This window comes from Meleagris gallopavo, chromosome 15, assembly GCF_905368555.1.
Source record: "Meleagris gallopavo chromosome 15, MGAL_WU_HG_1.1, whole genome shotgun sequence".
NCBI classification, from domain to species: domain Eukaryota; kingdom Metazoa; phylum Chordata; class Aves; order Galliformes; family Phasianidae; genus Meleagris; species Meleagris gallopavo.
In genome coordinates, this window is record NC_139418.1 from 1281315 (window position 1) to 1301329 (window position 20015).

At 51.2% G+C, this 20015-nt stretch overlaps 1 protein-coding gene and 2 pseudogenes across 1 annotated transcript in view; all 3 read left to right on the forward strand.

Annotated features, from left to right (window-relative positions):
• The window catches only part of LOC100544252 (protocadherin gamma-C5), a 194703-nt gene that overhangs the window by 39952 nt on the left and 134736 nt on the right, over window positions 1–20015 (forward strand). The gene's annotated exons all lie outside the window — the stretch shown is intronic.
• LOC146543301 (protocadherin gamma-A2 pseudogene) lies at window positions 2753–7246 on the forward strand (annotated as a pseudogene).
• Window positions 11127–14133, forward strand: LOC146543302 (protocadherin gamma-A5 pseudogene; annotated as a pseudogene).

Below are 20015 nucleotides of genomic sequence, written 5' to 3' on the forward strand. Positions count from 1 at the left end.
AAAGAGATAGAATACAGCTGGAGGTACTGACTTCTGTGATGCTGAAGGCAACAAAGTGCAGAAGACTGTTGTGGGTAAGATGTTTCCTGAAAACACTGATCTAGGGCCATACCAGATCCCATGAGGTGCTGTGATATTACACCTACATGTAAACCTAAATGCATGTCTCTAATGGACGAGGTTTCCTTCACACCAGGTGCCACGGTGTTTTCTTCGGGTGTATGAGTAGGTAGCTTATTAGAAATTGAAGTGAAATGAGAGCAAGGCCAGAGTTTTCAGCTGCTTCAGTCTCCAACAGTGCTAACGTAATAGAGGGAATTGGTGGGTGCAGAATCTAGCCACTGTTGCAATCAAGAGGTTGCAAAAGTCCAAAAGGAAGAGATTGCTTACAAAAAGTTCAGCATTGTGCACATCCACAACATCTCAAATCCGTGTGGCACTCTAGCGACACGGGGAAGTGGAACAGACTTGTTTGCAATGTTTGTGGCCACCTTTTGTGGGTTGATCTCATTTCTTGGAGGACTGGAGACACAGAGTTTGCCATCTCAGAGGTCTCAGGGGAATTCCTGACTCCTCTTCTAATCCGATAAGGGGGAAATACATGGATTGAGAACTCGTCTTCCTGACGTACTGGGGAATGTGCATGGAAGAGTCCCTTTATGATGTGTTATGTATACAGCTGTTGATGTTGTAACAACAAGGGAAGCCACAAATGCATGTAGCACACTGCTGATCATACAGGCTGAGGAAAAATTATCTGCAGAATGATTGAAAGAATAACCAATGGAGTACCTAGTGGAGAGTCTGCTTCTGCGAATGTGAGATATTACTTGGAAGTATTTTAAGTTGGAATTCAAAATAAGATGCTCCTTGGTACATGTTAGAGATAACTAACCCAAGAAGAACTCGTTGCTATCTCCATGATCGTGATGACCTTGAAGAAGAAATAATTGTCTTATCCCCTTCAGGAAGAGATTGCTTACAAAATGCAAATGAAGATGCTGCTTGAACTGTCAGTGACTTCCAAGTGCTCCGGGAAGTGACTTCTTAAAGCAGATGCAATTATATTCTGTAGCAGAGTCCCCCTGATGGGACACCTGGAAGTTTGTTTCTTTACATCTAGAAGCAAAAATACCATGTCGAGCCAAGATATTGGATTGCAGGAAAAGGTTTTTGGAGAAAGTCTCATGCTCTTCTATGCATGCTGAAGTATTAGCAGAAGATCATCAAGTACTGAACATGCCCATCACCTCTGATGTACTTGTGGCATGCTAGCTACTTGAGAACACGTTACAAACTGAGCGGGAGGGCTTGTGTTCAATCCCACCATTTACATGTTGGTCTCGTCCGTTGGAGTCTGGAGCACAGAGCCTACCCTGTCAGAGGGCTCAAGGTGAGATTCTGCCTCCTATGGAATGATAGGGCTTTATGCTGCTCATTGGAAAAGACGTCTGAGGTCATTAATTCCTAGCATCCCCCTAACACCAATATTTCCCCCTAAACTGTTTGCCTCAGTACAAGATGTAAAAGTTCCTTGAAGACCTCCACTGATGGTGACTCCACCCCCCCTCCGCCCTGGGCAGCCCGTTCCAGCACCTGATCGCTTTCTTTAACAAGTAGCATTTACTAACATCTAAACTGAATCCCCATTGGCACAAGTTGGGACCATGTCCACAAGTACTATTGCTTGTTATGTGGGAGAAGAGGCTAACTTCCACCTCACCATAACCTCCCTTCAGGTAGTGTGGAGAGTTCCTTATACAACACAGTGTTTGTCCCATGCGCTCTGTTCAAGGTCTTATTGGAGCCAAAGGAAAGCTATTCTGTTTTTCAAATTTCTCTCAATTAGAATCCAAGTGAACCTGATGTCAGTGGGCACTCTGAAATGGACAGATGATGGTATATGAATCGAGGAAGTAGATGAAATGCTTAAGTAACCAGGAAAGAGAACTACGGTTTGGTTTGGGAACTCCATTTAATGTTGTATTTGGATATGTGCATGGCACATGACATCACATTCCTCTGTGTCATAGAGAGAATGTAATGGTTTTGTCGAGGCTGTTGACATTGAAAGTATAGAAATGACAAATATTTGTAGACTTCGTGGCATGCACAGTGTTGGAAAGCTGAGGAACATTTCCTTAAAGAAAAACTGCAAGAAAGTCAATGGAATAACCGACGGAGATAGTTCTTCTGAAAAAGAAAAAAACAAAACAAAACAACAACACAAACAGAAATAGAAACAGAAGTCTTTAGAGAAGGAATAAAGATTCTCCTCAATCAGCGTTAGATATAACGAACTACAGGGGAACTCCGTGCATTCGCTCTGACCAGAACCAACTTTAAGAAAAGAAGAAATATGTCTTATCATTGAAGACAAAAAAGTCTGGAGGAAGCGAAGTGCACAGAGCACTACTTCCAGGTTCCCACGTCAGAGGCAGCGGCGGCGCTCGGTGGAGCCGTGCGTGCAGTGCCGGTCGGCGGCTGCGGGCGCCGCTGTTCACCGCGGAGGAGAGGAAGGAGCGGAGCGCTGCAGGCAGCCCCGCCCGCTGCGGCCCGGCTCGCTCGCTCGCTCTGTCGCTGTGTCGGCGTCCGGGCGGGCTGCGAGCGGCCCCGCGGTGCGGAGCGGTGCAGCAGCGAGGCGGAGGGGCGGCGGGAGCGGTGCGGAGCGGACGCCGAGCCGGAGGCGGAGAAGAAGGAAAGGGAGAAGAGGAAGCAGAGCTCGGAGTGAGAGCGGCGCGTAAGCGGCGATCGTGAGGTGGTGGCGGTGTTGCGGTGGCGGCGGGGCCGTGCGGGAGATGTGCGCGGCGAGAGAAGGGCGCTGTGGCCGGAGGCAGCGGGCGCTGCTGTGCTGCGTGCTGGTGGCGGCGTGGGAGGCGGCGTGGGGGCAGCTGCGCTACTCGGTGCCCGAGGAGCTGCCCAAGGGCTCGTTCGTGGGCGACGTGGCCGAGGACCTGGCGCTGGAGCTGGCGGCGCTGGGCGGCCGCGGCGCCCGAGTGGTGTCCCAAGGCAGGACGCAGTATTTCGCTCTGCATGCGAGCAGCGGCCACTTGGTGACGGCCGAGAGGATCGACAGGGAGCAGCTGTGCGAGAGCGAACCACAATGTGTGCTGCGCTGTGAGCTGATCGTGGAGGGCGAGATGAAGGTTTATGCAACCGAAGTAGAAATCACAGACATTAACGACAATACGCCCAGCTTCGAGGAAGAACAAGTGCAGGAAGAAATGAGCGAGACAACAGCCGTAGGATCAAGGTTTCCCCTGCCCGACGCTCATGACGCGGATCTGGGTGCAAACTCCCTGCAGAGCTACGCGCTGAGCGGCGACGAGCACTTCTCGCTGTCGGTGCAGGCGGGAGCCGACGGCGAGAAGCGTCCCGAGTTGGTGCTGGCCAAGGCGCTGGACCGGGAGGAGGCGGCGTTTCACGAGCTGCTGCTGAGGGCGAGCGACGGCGGCGAGCCTGCGCGGACGGGCACGGCGCGCATCCGCGTGGCTGTGCTGGACGCCAACGACAACGCGCCCGCGTTCAGCCAGGCGGTGTACACGGTGCGAGTGCCCGAGGACGTGCCCGTGGGCTCCACGCTGCTCAGCGTCACCGCCACCGATCCCGACGAAGGAACAAACGGCGAAGTGAAGTACACACTGAGAAAAACAACGAAAAAATCATCGAAGTTATTCCAGCTAGAGCATGACACGGGAGTGATAAGGCTGGTGAGGAACCTGGACTTCGAGGATGAAGAACTGTATGAACTGGAGTTACAGGCACGAGACGGCGGTGGTCTTTTTGATACGGCGAGGGTGTCGATCTCTGTAACGGACGTGAACGACAACGCGCCCGAGATTTCGGTGCGGTCGGCGCTGAGCGAGATCTCGGAGGACGCGGCGCCGGGGACGGTGGTGGCCCTGCTGCACGTGCAGGACCGCGACTCGGGCGCCAACGGGGAGGTGCGGTGCAGCCTGGGCGAGAGCGTGCCGTTCCGTCTGGAGCGGGCGCTGGACGACTACTACAGCGTGGTGACGGCGCGGGAGCTGGACCGCGAGCGGGCGTCGGAGTACAACGTGACGGTGCGGGCGGCGGACGGCGGGTCGCCGGCGCTGCGGAGCGGCGCGGTGCTGGCGCTGCGGGTGCTGGACGTGAACGACAACGCGCCGGTGTTCGCGGAGGCGCGCTACAGCGCCCGGCTGCCCGAGAACAACGCCGAGGGCGCGCTGGTGCTGACGGTGCGCGCGTGGGACGCGGACTGGGGGCAGAACGCGCGCGTGCGCTACCGGCTGCGGGAGGGGCGGCTGCGGGGCGCGCCGCTGTCGTCGTACGTGTCGGTGCAGGCGGAGACGGGCGCGCTGTACGCGCTGCGCTCCTTCGACTACGAGGAGGTGCGCGAGGTGGAGCTGTGGGTGCGGGCGGAGGACGGCGGCGCGCCGCCGCTGAGCAGCAACGTGTCGGTGCGGCTGCTGATCGCGGACGAGAACGACAACGCGCCGCAGGTGCTGTACCCGCCGGCGGCGGCGTCGGGTCCGGGTCCGGGCTCGAGCTCGGGCTCGGGGTCCGTCGCGGGCGCGTGGAGCTGGGCGGGCGTGGAGCTGGCGCCGCGGTCGGCGGAGCCCGGCGCGCTGGTGGCCAAGGTGGTGGCGGTGGACGCGGACGCGGGGCAGAACGCGTGGCTGTCGTACGAGCTGGCCAAGGCGACGGAGCCGGGGCTGTTCCGCGTGGGGCTGCACAGCGGCGAGGTGCGCACGGCGCGCTCGCCGCTGGCCCGCGACGCGGCCCGGCACAGCCTGGTGGTGGTGGTGAAGGACCGCGGGCGGCCGGCGCTGTCGGCCACGGCCACGCTGACGGTGGTGCTGGCCGAGAGCGTGGCCGAGCTGCTGTCGGAGCTGGGCAGCGCGGCGGCGCCGGCCGAGCCCGCGGGCGGCCTGACGCGCTGGCTGGTGCTGGCCGTGGCGGCCGTGTCGTGCCTCTTCGTCGCCTTGCTGCTGCTGCTGCTGGCGCTGCGCCTGCACCGCTGGCGCTTTTCGCGGCCGCCTCGGCCGCCTTCGGCCGGCGGCGCCTGGCGCGGCGTCCCGGCCTCGCACTTCGTGGGCATCGACGGCGTCCGCGCCTTCCTGCGCTCCTACTCGCACGACGTGTCGCTCACGGCCGACTCGCGCTGCGCGGCCGGCAGCTGCTGCGACACGCTCCCGGCCCGGCCGCCGCCCGACGAGGCCGCGCCGCTGCGCGGGGAAGACGCTGCCGCGCACCTCGCCGCCGAGCCCGACGCCCTCACGGTGAGTGCTGCGACCGCGCCGCCTCCCGACTCCCTCCCTCTGTCCTCGCTTGCCTCTTTCTCGGAGTTTTGCCTCTGTGCCGTCTCGCGTTTCCCCTCCCCTCCCCAGATTTCCTTAGTTTGTGTGGCTGTTAGCAGTACAAGTCTCCTCCTCTAATCGCTGAAGTCAACACGCCTTTAATCTTGACGATCCCAGTATGCGTAGACTTTTGGCCCTTCCATCCCCAATTTACCCAGAGGTTGTTTCTGTTTCTGCCTGAAGAACGACTTTGGGTTTATTTGGAATTCAGTATCAATATACATTTCTCATTTCTAGCAGTTCGTTTGATCATCACTGAGTGTACTGAATTGAATGTTCAAATCTTCGTTTCGGGACATCAGTTTGCCTGTTTTCACAGTGAAACAGCATCTTTCCAGCTTGTAGTTTTTGCCAATTGCTTTGGAATCCTGTGTGTGAGTGGCTTGTGAGGAAAACGAGGATGTGTTTTATTCTTTCTCAGTCTTTTATCAATACCCTGATGACCTGATAACAATAGATCTGGGTGTGTCTGCTAACACATTCTATGGTATTTGGGAAATCAGGGTTTTATCACTTTCATGTCTAGTTTCATAATGTTTGGGTGGATCCATGAGTGCTCACTGCATTGACAGTGCTGTTCACCACTTTGTTTGATTAAGAATTTTTGCCTTGTTTCTTTTCAAATGCTGAAGGCGTATCTCAGTGTAGTTGATAATACATTCAAGACTGGAATATAATTTATCAATGTTCAGTGTGTGAGCTGTTTGCATTCTTGCTTTGAGTGTTTGAAGCTGTCAGTTGGAAGCATTTTCTATTCTTAGGTTTCTGTGAAATAACTGCTGAATGAAGCGATGTTCATGGTCAGTTTAGAGCCAAATGCTATTAAGTTGATTATGCAACTGAAGTGTGTGAGTGTTGGGAGAAGGTGAGAGGCTTATTGTACCTAAGAAATAGATAGTTAGCATGGTTTTGAGATGGATACCTTTTGATTTCATAGGTGGTGCAAAGCTCTGTGCTGTTTCCACGGCCATCCTCATTTGTCTGTCATTAGAGGCAACGACAGTAGCCCAGAAGTGAGTTCATCAAAATTGCATGTGGAATAATTCAGTAGAGTTAGAATGGCATATAATGGCAGTGTGAATCCTCATTTAACCTTATCTAGCTTCCTGTATCCTTATGATGTACAACCTGAATGGTTGTGGTTCATGAATTCTATTTCTTGGCTATGGTCTTACACTGCGAAATGAGAGTGTTGTGTTACAGGAAATTCTTCCTTCCTTTCACAAGGTCTCAATCAGCTGTAGACAACTTTTTCTCTGTGGAGCAAAAGGAAGAAGAAGATTAGAGAGGGTATCTTGTAGATTATCAGAAGAATTACCTTCCAAAAAAAGGCCAACAAGGAGCGACTTCAACTTACGATTTCTTTGTTTCTGTGAGCTTCCAACCATGAATTTGTTTTGACTGCCACGATATACTTTGCATTGCTGGCAGGTTTGAATAACTTCCCAATAGCACGTGTGGTGGCTGTGTTGGGTGTGATGGTCTTGAAACAGGAGTTAATGGCCCTATATCTAATTTCTGCTTTGCATTTAAACTCTTGTCATCCTCTCTGCATGATGATATGTTGAGGGAGAGAATGTCCTTGTATGCACCCCTGTCATGGTATTTGTACACGTAGTAGAGTAACAGGTGGAACTACCGGTCCTTTGACGCTGTTTGTGTTCAGCAAACAAGAAATATAAACTTAGGAGTATCATTTGGAAATGGCTTGAGGATGTTGCATCTGAAGAACTTGTGGAGGAAAGTGGTTTGTTTGAACCTTGACCTTACGGGAATGGAGCAGACTACGTTAGAAGGCAACTGGCAGGATAAGAGCCACCTTGTGGGTTCATCACCTGTCTGTTTTTCTTTGTTTGTTGTTGAAGGTTAAACAAGTGTACAGTGTGGAAGAGAGGCCTCAATGAAGTGGGTGACCTGACTTGCATGTTTACAGCTCTCAGGCAAAGGACTTGGATACGCTTCTGTTTCCTTCAGCTGTCACTGAATGACATGCTCTTGCTAGGAGCTGACAGACTGCTTCATGTTGTGTGTCTCCTTGGTGCAAGTGAAGGTTGTGAATGCAGAGCAAGGATGGTGAGTGGCTGGATTTGAATGTGGACAGAAGGTGTGTCAGCGGTGATGTTGTGTGGACAATGGTTTGGATTTGTGGTTAGTGCCTACATCTGTAGTATGTATGAACCATTTTTTCCCAGTTTCAATGTCTTGCATGGTAATGGTAGTTCTGTGATGATAAAATTTGTTTCTGTATGTTGAATGCATATCTCTAATGGCTTATAAATCCTGTGTGAAACCTCTCACGTATCTAGACGTGACATCATGATGTAGAGTTTGTTCATAGCTGTATTTCTGTTTGTAGGCCTTCTTCCCACGGTGGCTTTGTTCCCTATTTCTCATGTTCTGGACAAAGTGTATGTATTTGAAGATGATAAGGCTGTATTTTCAAATGTCCTGGCCTTCCTTGAGCCAGTCTTAAGAAACACAGAAAGTCAGAATGTTATGTGTGGCATCAAGACTGAATCCCTCATTCTACGGTTGGTAAGTGTTAGAGCAGTTTGGTTAGGTTGAGGCTGGACTTGATGATTTTGGAGGTCTTTTCCAACCTGAGCAATTTTGATTTGATGGATTCCTGAAATAATTTGAAATATTTCTCACATTAACACTTTTTCATTCAAAGTTTCACAGTCATGGCAGAAGAGCAGGTGAGTTGGAAGCTTTCTGAGAAGCGGTGATTGTTTCCTAAAATGTCCTAAAATATTTCCTAAAATGTAAAGCTGTCAAGGCTGAGAGTTGGGTATATTTCTCTTTCAAAAGAATGTCAGTGAATGATTTGCTCTTGCCATTATCTGACATGGAGTAGGAGTGTGGATACTGTCCATGATGCTGAAAAAGTCAGAGATTTCAGAGCGCAAGGTGTGAGAGCTTGGCTTAGAGTTTTGAAAATTGTTGTGTTGAAGAGGCTTTGTCTGTGCCTCTTGAAAGTAAATCGTCTTGTTTAGGTTTGATTTCACGTTTGCTCCTAAGGCCTGTGCCATTTCTGCTACGGTGCTGGTTTCTTTGTCCTTAGAGATGGTATTGTTTTCCCCAAGAATCATGTATGTAGCAGAAGCTGCATATGTAGAGCAGATCTGAGAAATGAAAGAGCTAGAATGCAGCTGGAGGCACTGACTTCAGTGATGTTGAAGGCAAAATAGAACAGAAGAGTGGTGTGGGGGAGTGTGTCCCCTACAAACACTGCTCTAGGGCCATGCCAGATGCAAAGTAGTGCAGTCGTTTTTCACCAGCATGTCCACCCGGGTGAATATCTGTAATGGGATACAGTTTCCTTCAGAGCAAGTACCATGGTATTTTCTTGTTATGTAAGGGTAGGTATTGTGAGAAACACTCTCAAAATCAAAGATTTCTAGTTAGGCAAAGATCTTATTGACAGCAGCAAGGTTTATTCATTATTGGAGTAATGGACACACGTCCCCTACTGGCAAGGGAGAAATTGTACCCCAGTCAGTGAAATTCATTCTGTTCTACATCTGGACCCGACTCAGGTAATACCTCTCCTGGCACTCTTTGCTTGAGTCTCAGGATCACAATCTTCCCAATGCGTTTGCCGTGATACATCTCCTATAAGTATTGTTACCAAACTGTCGTCTTTGGGTATGCTTTGTACTTAGGTACTTCCATGTCTCAGGTCTTTCTTTATAACTAGATCTGACATATGACTGAGCTACTGCTTAGCAGGAAGGAGTTTTGGAGTACACAGCCATGGTGTTCTGCCTATTCTTTTAAATCAAGAGTTAGCAGAAGGTCATCGAGCATTGCATACACCCACGAATTGTTGAGGCCCTGTGGCATGCTAGTTACAAGGGGAAGTGAAACAGACTTGTCTGCAATGCTTATGGCCACTTCTTGTGGGTTGTTCTCATTTCTGGGAGGACTGGAGGGACAGTTTCCCATCTCAGTGGACTCAGGGGAATTTCTGACTCCTCTTCTAATCCGAAAAGGAGGAACTACATGGATTGGGAAATCGTCTTCTTGAAGCACTGGGGAAAAAGAGAGCCTTCGATGCACTATGACATATCATGGATACAGGGAAACAGTTTCTTGTAGTCTGCTGACATTAACACAACAATAGAAACCACAAGTGAAAGTAGTACATTATTGATCATACAATCTGGAAAGGTGAGCAAAATTAACTGCAGAATGACTGAAAGAATAACTAATAGAGTACCTGGTGGAGACGCCGCTTCTGCGTATGTGAGATAATACTTGGGAGCACTTCAAGTTGGAATTAAAAGTAGAGTTTTCCTTGCAGTGTGTTGGAAAAAAACAAACGGCAGAAGAACACATTGTGATCGCCATGACCGTGATGACATTGGCGAAATAAATAATTGTTTTGTCTCCTCCAAGAAGAGACTTGCTTACAAAAAGCAAATGAAGATGCTGCTTGAATGGTCAGTGACTTCCAAGGAGATGACTTCTTAAAGCAGAATTGTGTCAGTGCTATTATGCCCAGCAGCAGTGTCCCCATGATGGGATAGCTGGAAGTTTGTTTCTTTCCATGTAGAAGCAGAAGTCTCATGTAGAGCCAAACGAGCAGCTTGCAGGAAAAGGGTTTTGGAGAACAGAGTCATGGTCTTCTATGGATTCTGAAGTAGTATCGGAAGATGATCAAGCATTCAATATGCTCATAGCCTCTGATATACCTGTGGCATGCTGGCTACTCGGGACCGTGTTACAAACCGGGCAGGAGGGCTTGTGTTCAATCCCCCCATTTACATGTTGGTATCATCCCCTGGAGGTCTGGAGCACAAGGCCTACCCTGTCAGTGAATTCAGGGGAGATCCTGGCTCCTGCACCATAGAATCACAGAATTGTCAAAGTTGGAGAAGACCTCTAAGATGATTCAGTCCTACTGTCGACCTATCAGCAATATTTTCCATGAAATGGTTTCCCTCAGTACAACATCTAAATGTTTCTTGAACGCCTCCACTGATGGTGACTCTGTCCCCTCTCTGGGCAGCCCAGTCCAGCATCTGACTTCTCAGAGGAGTATTTCCTAACATCAAAATTGCATCTCCAATGGCACAACTTGGGGCCATTGCTTGTTACGTGGGAGAAGAGGCTGATTTCCTCCCTCACTGCAACCTCCCTTAAGGTAGTGTGGAGACGTCCTTTCACAACACAGTGTTTGTTCCACACACTGTTCAGTATCTCATTGGAGCCAAAGGGCAGCCATTCTGTTTTTCAAATGTCCCTGAATTAGCTTCAAACTGAATGTGCAGTCAGTGTTCCCAGACCGTCTGAAATGGACAGGACCATGATGTTTGAATCAAGGAAGCAGACAACCTGTCTATATAACCATGGCAGGGAGCAGTGGTGTGGTATGGGAACTCGGTTTTGTGTTGCACTTGGATATGCACGGGGCACATGACATCCCTTTCCCATGTTGCATAGAGACCGTGCAGTGGTTGTGTCTAGGCTGTTGACATTGAATCTACAGAAATCTATGTAGACCCCGTGACTTGTACAGTGCTGGATAGCCGAGGAAGATTTTCAACCGGAAGAACTGCAAGAAAGGCTGTTGGAGTTCCCGAAGGAGAGAGTCCTTGTGCAAAAAAGCGAAGAAACTCAGAAGTATTTAATGAAGGAATGAAGATTCTCCCTACTCATTGCTTGAAATAACGAACTAGAGGGGAACACTGTACTTTCGCTATAATAATGAAGACCTTGCCAAATAGAAGAAATATGTTTTTTCAGTGTAGAGAATAAAGACTGGAAGAAGCAAAGCGTTATTTCTATGGTCCCGCGTCAGAGGCAGCGGCGGCGCTCGGTGGAGCCGTGCGTGCAGTGCCGGTCGGCGGCTGCGGGCGCCGCTGTTCACCGCGGAGGAGAGGAAGGAGCGGAGCGCTGCAGGCAGCCCCGCCCGCTGCGGCCCGGCTCGCTCGCTCGCTCTGTCGCTGTGTCGGCGTCCGGGCGGGCTGCGAGCGGCCCCGCGGTGCGGAGCGGTGCTGCAGCGAGGCGGAGGTGCGGCGGGAGCGGTGCGGAGCGGACCCCGAGACGGAGGCGGAGAAGAAGAAAAGAGAGAAGAGGAAGCAGAGCTCGGAGTGAGAGCGGCGCGCAAGCGGCGATCGTGAGGTGGCGGCGGTGTTGCGGTGGCGGCGGGACCGTGCGGGAGATGTGCGCGGCGAGAGAAGGGCGCTGTGGCCGGAGGCAGCGGGCGCTGCTGTGCTGCGTGTTGGTGGCAGCGTGGGAGGCGGCGTGGGGGCAGCTGCGCTACTCGGTGCCCGAGGAGCTGCCCAAGGGCTCGTTCGTGGGCGACGTGGCCGAGGATCTGGCGCTGGAGCTGGCGGCGCTGGGCGGCCGCGGCGCCCGAGTGGTGTCCCAAGGCAAGACGCAGTATTTCGCTTTGCATGCGAGCAGCGGCCACTTGGTGACAGCCGAGAGGATCGACAGGGAGCAGCTGTGCGAGAGCGAACCACAATGCGTGCTGCGCTGTGAGCTGATCGTGGAGGGCGAGATGAAAGTTTATGCAATCGAAGTGGAAATCACAGACATTAACGACAACGCGCCCACTTTTAAGGAGCTCGAGATAGAGGAGAAAATAAGTGAGATGACAGCACCGGGGGCTCGATTTCCCCTGCCCGAAGCTCACGATCCGGATGTGGGTGTGAATTCCCTGCAGAGCTACGCGCTGAGCGGCGACGAGCACTTCTCGCTGTCGGTGCAGGCGGGAGCCGATGGCGAGAAGCGTCCCGAGCTGGTGTTGGCCAAGGCGCTGGACCGGGAGGAGGCGGCGTTTCACGAGCTGCTGCTGAGGGCGAGCGACGGCGGCGAGCCGGCGCGGACGGGCACGGCGCGCATCCGCGTGGCTGTGCTGGACGCCAACGACAACGCGCCCGCGTTCAGCCAGGCGGTGTACACGGTGCGAGTGCCCGAGGACGTGCCCGTGGGCTCCACGCTGCTCAGCGTCACCGCCACCGACCCCGACGAAGGAACAAACGGCGAAGTGAAATACAACCTTAGGAAAATGACGAAGAAAGCTTCAAATGTATTCCAGCTAGAAGCTGATACGGGAGCAATTAGACTGTTGAGAAATCTCGACTTCGAGGAATGGAACTCCTATGAATTAGAGTTGCAGGCACGAGACGGCGGTGGCCTTTCTGACACGGCGAGGGTGTCGATCTCGGTGACGGACGTGAACGACAACGCGCCCGAGATTTCGGTGCGGTCGGCGCTGAGCGAGATCTCGGAGGACGCGGCGCCGGGGACGGTGGTGGCCCTGCTGCACGTGCAGGACCGCGACTCGGGCGCCAACGGGGAGGTGCGGTGCAGCCTGGGCGAGAGCGTGCCGTTCCGTCTGGAGCGGGCGCTGGACGACTACTACAGCGTGGTGACGGCGCGGGAGCTGGACCGCGAGCGGGCGTCGGAGTACAACGTGACGGTGCGGGCGGCGGACGGCGGGTCGCCGGCGCTGCGGAGCGGCGCGGTGCTGGCGCTGCGGGTGCTGGACGTGAACGACAACGCGCCGGTGTTCGCGGAGGCGCGCTACAGCGCCCGGCTGCCCGAGAACAACGCCGAGGGCGCGCTGGTGCTGACGGTGCGCGCGTGGGACGCGGACTGGGGGCAGAACGCGCGCGTGCGCTACCGGCTGCGGGAGGGGCGGCTGCGGGGCGCGCCGCTGTCGTCGTACGTGTCGGTGCAGGCGGAGACGGGCGCGCTGTACGCGCTGCGCTCCTTCGACTACGAGGAGGTGCGCGAGGTGGAGCTGTGGGTGCGGGCGGAGGACGGCGGCGCGCCGCCGCTGAGCAGCAACGTGTCGGTGCGGCTGCTGATCGCGGACGAGAACGACAACGCGCCGCAGGTGCTGTACCCGCCGGCGGCGGCGTCGGGTCCGGGTCCGGGCTCGAGCTCGGGCTCGGGGTCCGTCGCGGGCGCGTGGAGCTGGGCGGGCGTGGAGCTGGCGCCGCGGTCGGCGGAGCCCGGCGCGCTGGTGGCCAAGGTGGTGGCGGTGGACGCGGACGCGGGGCAGAACGCGTGGCTGTCGTACGAGCTGGCCAAGGCGACGGAGCCGGGGCTGTTCCGCGTGGGGCTGCACAGCGGCGAGGTGCGCACGGCGCGCTCGCCGCTGGCCCGCGACGCGGCCCGGCACAGCCTGGTGGTGGTGGTGAAGGACCGCGGGCGGCCGGCGCTGTCGGCCACGGCCACGCTGACGGTGGTGCTGGCCGAGAGCGTGGCCGAGCTGCTGTCGGAGCTGGGCAGCGCGGCGGCGCCGGCCGAGCCCGCGGGCGGCCTGACGCGCTGGCTGGTGCTGGCCGTGGCGGCCGTGTCGTGCCTCTTCGTCGCCTTGCTGCTGCTGCTGCTGGCGCTGCGCCTGCGCCGCTGGCGCCTTTCGCGGCCGCCTCGGCCGCCGTCGGCCGGCGGCGCCTGGCGCGGCGTCCCGGCCTCGCACTTCGTGGGCATCGACGGCGTCCGCGCCTTCCTGCGCTCCTACTCGCACGACGTGTCGCTCACGGCCGACTCGCGCAAGAGCCAGGCGCGCTGCGCGGCCGGCAGCTGCTGCGACACGCTCCCGGCCCGGCCGCCGCCCGACGAGGCCGCGCCGCTGCGCGGGGAAGACGCTGCCGCGCACCTCGCCGCCGAGCCCGACGCCCTCACGGTGAGTGCTGCGACCGCGCCGCCTCCCGACTTTCCTCGCTTGCCTCTTTCTCGGAGTTTTGCCTCTGTGCCGTCTCGCGTTTCCCCTCCCCAGATTTCCTTAGTTTGTGTGGCTGTTAGCAGTACAAGTCTCCTCCTCTAATCGCTGAAGTCAACACGCCTTTAATCTTGACGATCCCAGTATGCGTAGACTTTTGGCCCTTCCATCCCCAATTTACCCAGAGGTTGTTTCTGTTTCTGCCTGAAGAACGACTTTGGGTTTATTTGGAATTCAGTATCAATATACATTTCTCATTTCTAGCAGTTCGTTTGATCATCACTGAGTGTACTGAATTGAATGTTCAAATCTTCGTTTCGGGACATCAGTTTGCCTGTTTTCACAGTGAAACAGCATCTTTCCAGCTTGTAGTTTTTGCCAATTGCTTTGGAATCCTGTGTGTGAGTGGCTTGTGAGGAAAACGGGCTATGTGTTTTATTCTTTCTCAGTCTTTTATCAATACCCTGATGACCTGATAACAATAGATCTGGGTGTGTCTTTGCTAACACATTCTATGGTATTTGGGAAATCAGGGTTTTATCACTTTCATGTCTAGTTTCATAATGTTTTGGGTGGATCCATGAGTGCTCACTGCATTGACAGTGCTGTTCACCACTTTGTTTGATTAAGAATTTTTGCCTTGTTTCTTTTCAAATGCTGAAGGCGTATCTCAGTGTAGTTGATAATACATTCAAGACTGGAATATAATTTATCAATGTTCAGTGTGTGAGCTGTTTGCATTCTTGCTTTGAGTGTTTGAAGCTGTCAGTTGGAAGCATTTTCTATTCTTAGGTTTCTGTGAAATACTGCTGAATGAAGCGATGTTCATGGTCAGTTTAGAGCCAAATGCTATTACAGTTGATTATGCAACTGAAGTGTGTGAGTGTTGGGAGAAGGTGAGAGGCTGGTATTGAAGAAAATAGTTAGCATGGTTTTGAGATGGATACCTTTTGATTTCATAGGTGGTGCAAAGCTCTGTGCTGTTTCCACGGCCATCCTCATTTGTCTGTCATTAGAGGCAACGACAGTAGCCCAGAAGTGAGTTCATCAAAATTGCATGTGGAATAATTCAGTAGAGTTAGAATGGCATATAATGGCAGTGTGAATCCTCATTTAACCTTATCTAGCTTCCTGTATCCTTATGATGTACATTTCCTTCGCTGTGATTTTCATGTCTTCAGGCCTGTACTACCTGAATGGTTGTGGTTCATGAATTCTATTTCTTGGCTATGGTCTTACACTGCGAACCTTGACCTTACGGGAATGGAGCAGACTACGTTAGAAGGCAACTGGCAGGATAAGAGCCACCTTGTGGGTTCATCACCTGTCTGTTTTTCTTTGTTTGTTGTTGAAGGTTACAAGTCTACAGTGTGGAAGAGAGGCCTCAATGAAGTGGGTGACCTGACTTGCATGTTTACAGCTCTCAGGCAAAGGACTTGGATACGCTTATGTTTCCTTCAGCTGTCACTGAATGACATGCTCTTGCTAGGAGCTGACAGACTGCTTCATGTTGTGTGTCTCCTTGGTGCAAGTGAAGGTTGTGAATGCAGAGCAAGGATGGTGAGTGGCTGGATTTGAATGTGGACAGAAGGTGTGTCAGCGGTGATGTTGTGTGGACAATGGTTTGGATTTGTGGTTAGTGCCTACATCTGTAGTATGTATGAACCATTTTTTCCCAGTTTCAATGTCTTGCATGGTAATGGTAGTTCTGTGATGATAAAATTTGTTTCTGTATGTTGAATGCATATCTCTAATGGCTTATAAATCCTGTGTGAAACCTCTCACGTATCTAGACGTGACATCATGATGTAGAGTTTGTTCATAGCTGTATTTCTGTTTGTAGGCCTTCTTCCCACGGTGGCTTTGTTCCCTATTTCTCATGTTCTGGACAAAGTGTATGTATTTGAAGATGATAAGGCTGTATTTTCAAATGTCCTGGCCTTCCTTGAGCCAGTCTTAAGAAACACAAAAAGTCAGAATGTTATGTGTGGCATCAAGACTGAATCCCTCATTCTACGGTTGGTAAGTGTTAGAGCAGTTTGGTTAGGTTGAGGCTGGACTTGATGATTTTGGAGGTCTTTTCCAACCTGAGCAATTTTGATTTGATGGATTCCTGAAATAATTTGAAATATTTCTCACATTAACACTTTTTCATTCAAAGTTTCACAGTCATGGCAGAAGAGCAGGTGAGTTGGAAGCTTTCTGAGAAGCGGTGATTGTTTCCTAAAATGTCCTAAAATATTTCCTAAAATGTAAAGCTGTCAAGGCTGAGAGTTGGGTATATTTCTCTTTCAAAAGAATGTCAGTGAATGATTTGCTCTTGCCATTATCTGACATGGAGTAGGAGTGTGGATACTGTCCATGATGCTGAAAAAGTCAGAGATTTCAGAGCGCAAGGTGTGAGAGCTTGGCTTAGAGTTTTGAAAATTGTTGTGTTGAAGAGGCTTTGTCTGTGCCTCTTGAAAGTAAATCGTCTTGTTTAGGTTTGATTTCACGTTTGCTCCTAAGGCCTGTGCCATTTCTGCTACAGGCCTGGTTTCTTTGACCTTAGAGACGGTATTGTTTTCCCCAAGAATCATGTATGTAGCAGAAGCTGCATATGTAGAGCAGATCTGAGAAATGAAAGAGCTAGAATGCAGCTGGAGGCACTGACTTCAGTGATGTTGAAGGCAAAATAGAACAGAAGAGTGGTGTGGGGGAGTGTGTCCCCTACAAACACTGCTCTAGGGCCATGCCTGATGCAACGTACTGCAGTCGTTTTACACCAGCATGTCCACCCGGGTGAATATCTGTAATGGGATACAGTTTCCTTCAGAGCAAGTACCATGGTATTTTCTTGTTGTGTAAGGGTAGGTATTGTGAGAAACACTCTCAAAATCAAAGATTTCTAGTTAGGCAAAGATCTTATTGACAGCAGCAAGGTTTATTCATTATTGGAGTAATGGACACACGTCCCCTACTGGCAAGGGAGAAATTGCACCCCAGTCAGTGAAATTCATTCTGTTCTACATCTGGACCCGACTCAGGTAATACCTCTCCTGGCACTCTTTGCTTGAGTCTCAGGAACACAATTCTGCTTTGTACTTTGATAGGAGGGAGATATTTAGCAAGTTAGCAGCTGCTCTCTGTCCTCTGCTTGGCTGTCCCTGTACTGTCCTGTGCTAGGCTCTCCCCATCCTGCGTATTTTCCTTATCTTGTGCTGTCTCAATTCTACCTGATCTACAGTCTACCCAGCACAGTATCTTGTTATAAATTCATAAGTGAAATGAAAGCAAAGTTTTCAACTATTCCAGACTCCAGGAGCGCAATGATACTAGTGGGAACCCTTGGGTGCAGAGTGCTGTGACAAAGAATGGCAGAAATAGTTTCTCCTTCACTTCTGTGCTCACTTGTACATGTATTAGTTTTCCATAGTTCACGGAGTGTTCTTCTTGTAACTTAGAGGTTCACAGGCAGTACAAAGCCAAAGGCCGGCCTTGCAATAGGGAGACTGGTGGGTCAGCAATGCGTTTGGCTGTAGCATGTTTTGATTGCTATGTTGTGTCAATGACTGTGCATTATTTCACAGGCAAAGCCTCTTTCCTTCATGTCGTGGCAATCGCGAACAACAATCTTGTTTGTATGATCCTTCACCCAGTAACACTGGATGTAAAATCATGACACATGAAAATGCAGCTTGAATTTTCATCGACTTCCGAGAGCTCTGTGAGATAGCTTTTTAAGGCAAAGTTGTGTCAGTGCAACTCTGCACCGCAGTAGTACCCCTTCCATGGATCAGGTCTTTCTTTATGATTAGATCTGATATGAGACTGAGCTACTGCTTAGCAGGAAGGAGTTTTGGAGTACACAGCCATGCTGTTCTGCCTATTCTTTTAAATCAAGAGGTAGCAGAAGGTCATCGAGCATTGCATACACCCACGAATTGTTGAGGCCCTGTGGCATGCTAGTTACAAGGGGAAGTGAAACAGACTTGTCTGCAATGCTTGTGGCCACTTCTTGGTGGGTTGTTCACAATCTTCAGGATCACAATCTTCCCAATGCGTTTGCCGTGATACATCTCCTATAAGTATTGTTACCAAACTGTCGTCTTTGGGTATGCTTTGTACTTAGGTATGCTTTGTTAGCACTTCTATTCTGCTTTGTGCTTTGATAGGAGGGAGATATTTAGCAAGTTAGCAGCTGCTCTCTGTCCTCTGCTTGGCTGTCCCTGTACTGTCCTGTGCTAGGCTCTCCCCATCCTGCGTATTTTCCTTATCTTGTGCTGTCTCAATTCTACCTGATCTACAGTCTACCCAGCACAGTATCTTGTTATAAATTCATAAGTGAAATGAAAGCAAAGTTTTCAACTATTCCAGATTCCAGGAGCGCAATGATACTAGTGGGAACCCTTGGGTGCAGAGTGCTGTGACAAAGAATGGCAGAAATAGTTTCTCCTTCACTTCTGTGCTCACTTGTACACGTATTAGTTTTCCATAGTTCACGGAGTGTTCTTCTTGCAACTTAGAGGTTCACAGGCAGTACAAGAGCCAAAGCTTAGCAGGAAGGAGTTTTGGAGTACACAGCCATGCTGTTCTGCCTATTCTTTTAAATCAAGAGTTAGCAGAAGGTCATCGAGCATTGCATACACCCACGAATTGTTGAGGCCCTGTGGCATGCTAGTTACAAGGGGAAGTGAAACAGACTTGTCTGCAATGCTTATGGCCACCTCCTGGTGGGTTGTTCTCATTTCTGGGAGGACTGGAGGGACAGTTTCCCATCTCAGTGGACTCAGGGGAACTTCTGACTCCTCTTCTAATCCGAAAAGGAGGAACTACATGGATTGTGAAATCGTCTTCTTGAAGCACTGGAGAAAAAGGGACCCTTCGATGCACTATGACATATTATGGATACAGGGGAACAGTTTCTTGCAGTCTGCTGACATTGACACAGCAGTGGAAACCACAAGTGAAAGTAGTACATTATTGATCATACAGTCTGGAAAGGTGAGCAAAATTAACTGCAGAATGACTGAAAGAATAACTAATAGAGTACCTGGTGGAGACGCCGCTTCTGCGTATGTGAGATAATACTTGGGAGCACTTCAAGTTGGAATTAAAAGTAGAATTCTCCTTGCAGTGTGTTGGAAAAAAACAAACGGCAGAAGAACACATTGTGATCGCCATGACCGTGATGACATTGGCGAAATAAATAATTGTTTTGTCTCCTCCAAGAAGAGACTTGCTTACAAAAAGCAAATGAAGATGCTGCTTGAATGGTCAGTGACTTCCAAGGAGATGACTTCTTAAAGCAGAATTGTGTCAGTGCTATTATGCCCAGCAGCAGTGTCCCCCTGATGGGATAGCTGGAAGTTTGTTTCTTTCCATGTAGAAGCAGAAGTCTCATGTAGAGCCAAACGAGCAGCTTGCAGGAAAAGGGTTTTGGAGAACAGAGTCATGGTCTTCTATGGATTCTGAAGTAGTATCGGAAGATGATCAAGCATTCAATATGCTCATAGCCTCTGATATACCTGTGGCATGCTGGCTACTCGGGACCGTGTTACAAACCGGGCAGGAGGGCTTGTGTTCAATCCCCCCATTTACATGTTGGTATCATCCCTTGGAGGTCTGGAGCACAAGGCCTACCCTGTCAGTGAATTCAGGGGAGATCCTGGCTCCTGCACCATAGAATCGCAGAATCATCGAGGTTGGAGAAGACCTCTACGATCATTCAGTCCTACTGTCGACCTATCAGCAATATTTTCCATGAAATGGTTTCCCTCAGTACAACATCTAAATGTTTCTTGAACGCCTCCACTGATGGTGACTCTGTCCCCTCTCTGGGCAGCCCAGTCCAGCATCTGACTTCTCAGAGGAGTATTTCCTAACATCAAAACTGCATCTCCAATGGCACAACTTGAGGCCATTTCCTCCAGTCTTATTGCTTGTTACGTGGGAGAAGAGGCTGATTTCCACCTCACCTCAACCTCCCTTAAGGTAGTGTGGAGACT